The sequence below is a fragment of the Leguminivora glycinivorella genome, chromosome 5, assembly GCF_023078275.1.
Source record: "Leguminivora glycinivorella isolate SPB_JAAS2020 chromosome 5, LegGlyc_1.1, whole genome shotgun sequence".
Lineage (NCBI taxonomy): Eukaryota > Metazoa > Arthropoda > Insecta > Lepidoptera > Tortricidae > Leguminivora > Leguminivora glycinivorella.
The window spans coordinates 10,774,048-10,784,278 of NC_062975.1; positions in this window are offsets into that span (position 1 = coordinate 10,774,048).

The following is a 10,231-nucleotide window of genomic DNA, read 5'->3' on the forward strand; positions in this document are numbered from 1 at the left end:
GCGTCTAATGTATATTAGGTAATTATTGATGATAACTGATTGTATCGGCCCTATACTTCATTATATGCACCTATTATTGCTAGTAACTAGTAAATAGTACATATAAGTATTTCGTTATAGAACCTAATGTATCTGGAGCCTCGTCTGCCGACAAACCATACTCTGGTTTGGCAGAAGATAAATTTAGTTGTAAGTTTAGTTTTTGAATAAACATTTATTTCATTTTATTTCATTTTTCATTTCATCTAATGCAATTCATAATACTTACGGATATTATAATGTTTAGTTAGATCTACCTACTCATAAATTTAATTATAAATTGCAGTGCATAGTTATTAAAACTTTTACTGTCTCCTGTTTTTTTTTCTGGATCGAAAGGGCTCGTGATTCATTGCATTGTAATACATAGAGATACTATATAGAATATGCATTAAAATCCGATTCAGGGTCACGTATCCACTTTATCGTTTTATTGATTTTGTTTCATCATGGTCAGCTTTCTTTCTCGTAGATACTTTGTACCACACAAAGTAATCAACGATTAATTTTCTAAAATAGATAGCTGTTCATATACTATTTAAGAAGTGCTTACCCAATTGACCCAATTATACTAACATCCGATTTATATCTACACAGTATGTATATATTTTAGATAACACTTTTCTTTTAAAGTATTTTATCAACATCTTTTTTTTATTATTATTATCTCTTTATCTATCTTAAGATCTTAACTCTTAGGCTAGGCTATTTTATAATATGATTATTAAAGAAATTACAAAACCACTTTTTTTTTTTTTTTTTTTTGGCTGATTGGCGATTGACCATAGTCACACCTGATGGAAGGTGAAGACATAGTCGAAGATGGAGCTCACCGATTCAGTAATACTTAGCATATTCACTTTTATCTTAAAGAGACCGAGGTCGTATTTTTCTGGGAACATCTATGGTGGGAGTGCATTCCATTCCTTTGATAAAATATCATCTAAATTATTACCCAAATATTATCTCCTTGATTTACTTTCTTTGCGCTGTTAACCGAACAAATCAGCATGCCCATTTACAAGGCATCAAGTCATACTGAAATTGACCGGAGTAACAGGAGTAACAGTATACTTATACAGCTCACCGAACTACGAGGTAGTTTAGTAGGTAAGCACAGTGTTTCTCCCAAGGTACCACGATTTGATTTTGTTTTTGCAGCTGTGTCTTTAAATTCCTGCAGGAGATGTTATATCTTGACAGACTCAGCGTTTATTTATGTGTCACACGGAGAGAAAAACAACTAGATTTCATGTTCTTTCAACATTTAATTTTTTTTTTTTTTAAATTGCGCCTACGTGTTCTTTCATTCCAACTACAAGTTTGATGTTGTTAAGTGTAACTACACTTCTACATTCTACTTTTTTTTTATACCACGTCGGTGGCAAACAGTTATAGGGCCTCCTAATTGAAAGCGGTCACCGTAACCTATGGACGCCTGCAACTCAAGGGGTGTCACATGCGCGTCGCCGACCCATTAGAAACTTGTATACTCCTTTTTTTTTTTTAGAACCCCATACTGTAGTTCATCGGGAATACCTTGACATAGCTCATTCCACAGCCGGAGCGTTCGTGGGAGGAATTATTATTGATTTTTTTTTTGAACCAATGTTTTATTTAAACCAACAAGTCGATTTTGTAAAAGCACATGTCACATATTGTTTTAAACATATGTTTAGCTGATTCAATAAAATATATTTTAACAAGTTTGACCTTGTTGTTTGGTTCGTACAAATTCGACTTGTATCATCAATATTGTGATTTATTCCCTTTACTAAAATACTATTGTTTCAAACAAATAAACACGCAACAAGACGAGTTAGATTCACAAGGCAAATTTCTCTCAGTTGTACCCTTAACTTCACATCCGTCTATCAATCCATTTATATATAGAATCATGTTCCCTAACCTCTAAATAATGTGCATTGTAGGTAGTTAGGTACCTAGATAATTGACGTGAAGCATTGAAATCTGTGATTATTTAACATTTTACAATCACTACAGACAAAGCTGATTCAGCCGCTGATTGTTGTCCTTTTGTTCATTTTCTTGACCAGACGAAATAAGGTCACTAGTGAGATTTATTTTATAAATTTACAAACTTAGGTTACTAGTTCGCTTGGAAAATCTTTAATATGTATTCACGAAAGAGAGACCACATTTCAATATCCTCCCGTGAAATTACGCAAACAAGTTCAGCATTTTTATTTCTTTTTTTTTTCTATATTAGTTCAATAGAGGCTCACAGATCCATTAGTTTATTTGTTTTAACTGGACACCTGACTTATATGAGATTCACCTACATGAATCTCTGCAGTATGTACCTATTACCCTAACTGATAACGAGTACCTTCAGTACCAATATATTTTTGTAATGATTTTCAACTGACGTAGATTGTCTTTGAAAATCTATCATAGATCAACTTAAATAGGCATGTCTTTCTCTTGAGGTCACCCATACCTGACAAAGCCTTGTTGACGATAAGCAGAGTTAGCAACTTGTTTTTTTTTTCCGCGTTGTTGAAATGTATCAAGCGTTCGCTTAATTTTATTAAATTCAGCTGCACCACTACGTGTTTTTTTTTATATACAATGCAATGTCAAACCAATGCACTGTCTTTTTTTTTTTTATTTTTTTTCACTCTTTTCACTCTGATTGACGTTAGCGGCATCTAGGTATATAAAGAGTGCTTTTTTCCAGCGCTCCCACCGAACTCCTACTGATGTAGGATCACCTTCGCTGTCAAATGCCTCCAACGACAATTAAGAAGCCATACTGGACTTTCTTGGGGCAACCTGTACCCAATCAATTTAATGATTCTAACTAACACAAGTCAAAATATATTCTATTGAAAATATTTCAACTTATGCTATCTCAAAGTACTCAGTCATTGTACTTGAGTGTTTTACTGGGGTAGTTGTCTCAGACTCTCAGGCACTGGAGGCCTTGGTATTTTTTCTTTCATATGTGTAATTTATTTCGGTTTCAATTTAATGATATTTATTGACCGACGTCAATCTACTATTATGACAATTGAAGGCTCAGATAGTATTTATCATCTGATCTAAGCGTCATTTAAGCGCACGTTCAACCAGTATAACCGTAATTTACTTCGTGTTTAGGTTATTATCATTAAGCTGATATTTGCAACAATTCAATGTTCAGTTTTTTTTCCTATTGCTATTTAACTACTGTTTATAACAATTTAATGATCAGTATTATCTGCTGTATCCAACTTCGCAATTTAATGTCTTATTTTCAACCACAAATGGCATAAAATTTCTTAGTATTTAAGTGCCAATTAAATGGTCGAAACTAAACAATACAATTGAATGTACAGAGTGCACCTCCATGTGCTGTTTCCAAATTCGCAATTTAATGCCTTATTTTCAGCCACAAATGGCATAAAATTTCATAGTATTTAGATGCCAATTAAATGGTCGATACTAAACAATACAATTGAATGTACAGAGTGCACCTCCATGTGCTGTTTCCAAATTCGCAATTTAATGCCTTATTTTCAGCCACAAATGGCATAAAATTTCATAGTACTTAGGTGCCAATTAAATGGTCGATACAATTGAATGTACAGAGTTGCACCTCCGTTTAATGTCTCTTTTTTTTTTCTTCTGCCGACTTTACTGACAAAGTAATTTAATACTCAGATGGAAACTGCTTATCATAAGTGCTTCAAAAATGTGTTTTTTTTTCTATACCGTGTTTTTTTTTTCGTTAAATTTGACACGTCGTTAGGTTCATTATCAAGAACCATCCTGTATATCACTTTTAGGTAAATATGCAATAAAAAATGTTCATCCTTTTCATACATAATAAATTAATTTATTATTGTGAGAGACCCTTAAGAATAACATTCAAGTTAGAGTCAAGTGATTGACGGCATATGTCAAAACAAATAACATTAGGAATTGTTGTGTTCAACACTTTTTTTTTTTTTAACTCGATAACCGCAAGAATTACGACGCTAGTTTCTTAGATAAATTAATTGTATTTGATGTAATGAATCTTTTTTTTTTTTTTAAGTTAACGTAATCCAATAACAACAGGGTGTATATTTCTTTATTTATTATAAGTAGGTATATTTAGCACTTAAAGTGAACCCATCTGGTTTTCTGGTTTTTAAGTAATTAAATACTCAGATAAAACTGCTCGAAATCGGCGTTAGGAATGTTTACGTAAGTCAATCCGCGACAAGAGTATTAGTCACGATTTTATGGCATGTTCAATCAATTCAAGATTCACGTTCAAGTGATAATCTATCTCTATATAAGTGTTACTTTCCCGACATATGCATAGATCCTTTCATTTGCAGCTGTAGTTCAAATAACCACTTAATGAAGTCGTGACTTACGTTACTTTTACGTAAATTCACCCATGTAAGTAAGTATACTTAGGTAAGTATTTATCTAGTTTGTTTTGGTTTTCACCTTACTCTCAAACATCGACTAATGCTACCATAGGACATTTAAGTGTGATGGTTGTACAACATTTTATCATTCAAGTAAATGCCTTATTTAGGTAAATAGCTTAACCATTCATAAATTTAGCAACATCACATAATTTTGTGTATTAAACCAACCAACAGGTAGATGGTAACTTCACTAATTAAAAATAAATATCATTTCTTTTGGTTGGACGGAAATTATTGTAATGATTCCGGGCTGTGATTTATGTAATAAATCAATTTTATAAACCCACTACACATAAACTCAAATAACATTTTGGTACCTAAAAACATTTTGCAATCTAGGTAGGTAACCAAACCGTTTACTAGGTAGGTAGGAGCCACACACCAACACCTGTATAGGCATGACAATCTAGGAAGGCTGGCCGTATGTTGACAATTACCTCAAACGTTTTATTAATTGCATCGTTCGGTTACCTGCTTAAGGTTTATATTCGCACGGTTGAAAGAAATAACATTTCATTTATTTTTATTTGGTTTTGACTTAATTCTTGAAAAACTGCCGTTATAATCATTTCGCTTTGTAGTATTTAATGAACACTTTCATTTAGCTTCATTACGTTCCGAAACTACTAAGAATGCCAGTAATTTAAAACGGCAGGTAACCAAACCTGTTTACAAAAAGATAACGGTGCATCATGGCGCATCGTTACTCGATTTTATAGGTTATGTTACTTATGTTTCTATCCCATCTTTTCCGAATACTAGATTCACGTGGTAAGTACTTGCTTTTATCCTCGTCGCCACTTGTAATGTCACTCTATTATGCTATATACATTGGGTTGGCTCGCCAATACACACCGCACGTCCGTCCTCTATCTCACTCGACACCGACTGCCATATGTACTCGAGACACCTATACACTACAGAGAGTACTATATTACAGTATGGCCACTCCCGCTCCCCACTGAAAGTGCCGCCCACCCCCTCTCAGTTACCTCACAGTTACCGCCTGTCAAAAACGTGAACAGTCAACCTGTCATATCTCACTCATACAAGCATAGTACACGTTCACCTACACGAGCTTAGAAGGTGTGATAGGAACACGCCTCTTTCATATAATTTAATCACCAGTGTCTGAGGTGTAGCCATAGTTACATTCTTATGAGCAGGTCTTGGAGCCTTATCATTTTACTACTTTTAACCAAAAAAATATAAGCAAGAAACATTAGTGTTTACATTCTATTTGGTTATACAAGCACACTTATCCTTCAACGGCTGTGCTGCAATGGCTACCACAATCACCCCTATTTACTGTATCTGAATTTAGTCATACAAATGAAAATATTACCAAAAGAGCAAGTAGATCCAAAGAATCGTCAAAACAAATCTGTAAGTCTTTTATTTCACTTGAGACTTTACATTCTCCAACCACACTTTGGGATTCCAAGCTGTAAAAAGTCACTGTACCAATCTGAAACAAGTTTATTAGAAATTAATTGTCTTCTGTTTTAAAAAGCGTAAATGAGAAAAAGCCCCTTATTATTCGAGAAAAAACTTACCTTAGATCCAATAATAATAATGTTTTCGGATTCCTTAGTAAGCCACCAGGCGACAGCAGTTGGCTTGGGAATATTTGCGAGTGGAAGAACTGTGACACTCGAGAGGGACCACTTACAATCAAATGCATTTTGAGGCGTAAATTGAGGAAGAAACGGAACCAGTAATATCTTCTGTTCGCTAACGATAAGAACCCAAGTACCACTAGGCTCAAAACACATACAGAAAATCGGGTTATCCAAAAAATCCCAATCGAAATTCTTCTCTGTGCGCTCTGATTCACGGTTAATATAGAAGAATAATAGTTCCTTGTTACTGGAAACTGCCAAGAACTTTTTTAGACCAAGTTCATAGAAACTGTACGAGGCTATATCAAGATGAACAAGGACATCCAATTTAAATAAACCCGAAAAATCTAAATTTTCACTTAATTGGGCCATAATGTTTTTGAAATATTTATTTATATTGACCTCATATGTGCCTCATATTGACACAATTTTGACAAGCGTGAGTGAATGGGTGAGTGAACGTGAACCGCGAATGGAGTGAACATCTTTGCCATATCTTTGCGTAAACGGATGAAGCTAGGAACACACTACGCGGACGTCCGTCGTGAATCGACCGCGGACGGGAATCTGGACAATAAAGCTAGGAACATACTACGCGGACGTCCGTCGTAAAACGACCGCGACCGCGACCTATCAGTGTGCACGGAACAAAACATCCAGAGAGCCAGATTTCGATCGGACATCCGTGCGCTCAAGGCCACGTCCGCGTCCGTCGACCGATAGTTTGCACGGTTATGTGTATTTCCATTGTCCAGATTCCCGTCCGCGGTCGATTCACGACGGACGTCCGCGTAGTGTGTTCCTAGCTTAAAGCTAGGAACATACTACGCGGACGTCCGTCGTAAAACGACCGCGACCGCGACCGATCAGTGTGCACGGAACAAAACATCCAGAGAGCCAGATTTCGATCGGACGTCCGTGCGCTCAAGGCCACGTCCGCGTCCGTCGACCGATAGTTTGCACGGTTATGTGTATTTCCATTGTCCAGATTCCCGTCCGCGGTCGATTTACAACGGACGTCCGCGTAGTGTGTTCCTAGCTTCAAATTACACATAACCGTGCAAACTATCGGTCGACGGACGTGGACGTGGCCTTGAGCGCATGGACGTCCGATCGAAATCTGGCTCGCTGGATGTTTTGTTCCGTGCACACTGATCGGTCGCGGTCGCGGTCGATTTACGACGGACGTTCGCGTAGTATGTTCCTAGCTTTAAGCTAGGAACACACTACGCGGACGTCCGTCGTAAATCGACCGCGGACGGGAATCTGGACAATGGAAATACACATAACCGTGCAAACTATCGGTCGACGGACGCGGACGTGGCCTTGAGCGCACGGACGTCCGATCGAAATCTGGCTCTCTGGATGTTTTGTTCCGTGCACACTGATAGGTCGCGGTCGCGGTCGTTTTACGACGGACGTCCGCGTAAATAACCCCTTTGGGTAAAGCAAGGAACACACTACGCGGACGTCCGTCGTGAATCGACCGCGGACGGGGATCTGGACAATGGAAATACACATAACCGTGCAAACTATCGGTCGACGGACGCGGACGTGGCCTTGAGCGCACGGACGTCCGATCGAAATCTGGCTCTCTGGATGTTTTGTTCCGTGCACACTGATAGGTCGCGGTCGTGGTCGTTTTACGACGGACGTCCGCGTAGTATGTTCCTAGCTTAAGTGTTGAACTGACAGATCTGTCAGTGTCAATTTGCATACAAATTTTTGACGTGATAACGTCTAATAACCATAGATTTAGAATTATTAAACTAGATTGTGGAATCACATTTTTTGCCATACTAAATTGAACCTTATCACTGAGACAGAAAGGTGATCGTATCAAACTAGCGAAAACGGTCCACATGAGAGGGCATTGTTTGGGCTGGTGTCCCTCTCGCACGTGTTGCCAGTGTTAATGAGGTTACCATAGTAGTAGTATTTTTATCTGTATATTACCTGACTTTATAACTTCTTATATTATTTTAGGGTTATATTTAAACTAGGGTTTCGATATATTTCAAAGAATTGGAAAATAATTATAATGTAATTATTTTGATGCCAATAAATCAAAGACTTTTATAATTAAAAAATATGTTCAAATGGGTATTAGTAGATTTGGTAGTAACTTTGAAAATTGACTGGTATCCCCAATGTATGACAGTGATGACGTCACTGAATAATGTTGACATTGTCCGTAAGTGCGAGAGGGACACCAGCCCAAACAATGACCTCTCATGTGGACACACTTTTTGACCTAACTACTCATTCTGGTTTAACTGTAATTCTGTGCTAATAACTCGTTACTACGGGCAGCATCAAGAATATTATATACCATGGATTTTGCGTGCCGACCAATGAGTTGAAGCCAGGTTCATTCACCTTTACTCCTATGTTCTATCTCTTTCCGACACTGTGATGTATTGCCAGATTAGTTACTAAAAAAAACGTATAAAACATTCTTCAATCAAATTGACTTACTTTTCTTTGTATTATACGAAAAAAAACTCAATCAAAAACCTTATTTCTCCGGTATTTACCTCCTGCGTACTATGGGAACACTAATAATAAAAAAATATGCCCGATATGTCAGAATTGTCAAAAGTCATTCACCGATTCAGATATTTATTTTGCGAAATAAACGTTTTTCGACGATTTACTTAAGTTCTGCGCTATGTATTGCATAGTGAACCATTGTGGAAGTAAATGGAAACCGAAATCCGACGTAAAATTTCACAAGTAAGTACTTATTTTACCAAAATGTTCATAAACCTCGCTGGCAATAAATTTTCTGCTATTTTGCTTGTAATCTTGGTTAGTTCTTTTTTTTTTTTTTTTTTTTATGAAATAGGCAGCAAACGAGCAGACGAGCCGCCTGATGGTAAGCAGTCATCGCCGCTCATGGACATAAGCAACATCAGGGGAGCCACTTATGCGTTGCCGACCTTTGAGAACCTTAAATACCTGCTTCTTGAAGAACCCCATGTCATAGCGCAAGGGAAACACCTCAGAAGGTAGCTCATTCCACAACTTACACGTTCTGGGCAAAAACGAGCGGGAGGCCCGTTTGTTCTTGGTTTGCCACGTGTCGAGAAAGTGAGGATGAACTTTGTTTCTTTGGCGGGAGGTGCGGTGATAAAAGCGCGACGGTGGCACCAAGTCAAAGAGTTCATCAGAACATTCCCCGTTGTACAGACGGTAGAACAAGCACAGAGAGCCAACATCTCTCCGAAGGCTAAGAGGATCTAAACCGGCTGTGAGATCGAGATCGCCAACAATACGAATTGCCCGACGTTGGATAGAGTCAAGTGGAAGAAGTTGGTATTTCGGTGCTCCAGACCAGAGATGAGAACAGTACTCCATATGCGGTCGAACCTGTGCTTTGTATAGCAAAAGCCGGTGACCCGATGTGAAGCACTGTTTCGCTCTGTTGAGCACCCCGAGCTTCTTAGAGGCCAGTTTGGCCTTGAGTTCCAAATGACCCCGAAACTGGACCTCCTTCGTAATGTCGACACCGAGTATCCCGATACTCTTAGAGATAGTAAGAGGAATGTTCTGGAATTTAGGCGCTATGTCGAATGGGGTTTTCTTTGCGGAAAACGCGCAAACTTGTGTCTTACTGGGGTTAAACTCAACGAGGTTACGTTTACCCCACTCGGATACCTGCTGAAGAGAGGCCTCGATTTCAGACACAAGTTGCATTCTGCATTCCGAAACCTGCTCACGAGAGGCATTTGCACGACCTGTGTATTGGCTATCACCAGTGCTGTCATCCGCATAACAATGGATATTGCTAGCTAGTAGCATATCATTGATATGAAGGATGAATAGGGTCGGCGATAGGACAGATCCTTGGGGTACACCAGCGTTAATGGGCCGGAGGTCCGAGCATTGACCGTCGATGACAACTGAAATGCTCCGCCCAGATAGAAAGCTAGCGACCCACGTGCAAAGCCCTTCTGGGAGCCCGTACGAGGGAAGCTTGGAAAGAAGCGCCTTATGCCAAACTCTATCAAAAGCCTTAGCGATATCTAGGCTAACTGCCAGAGCTTCTCCCTTGCTCTCAATGGCGGTGGCCCAACGATGAGTCAAGTATACCAGAAGATCACCAGCGCCTCGGCCATGGCGGAAGCCGTATTGCCG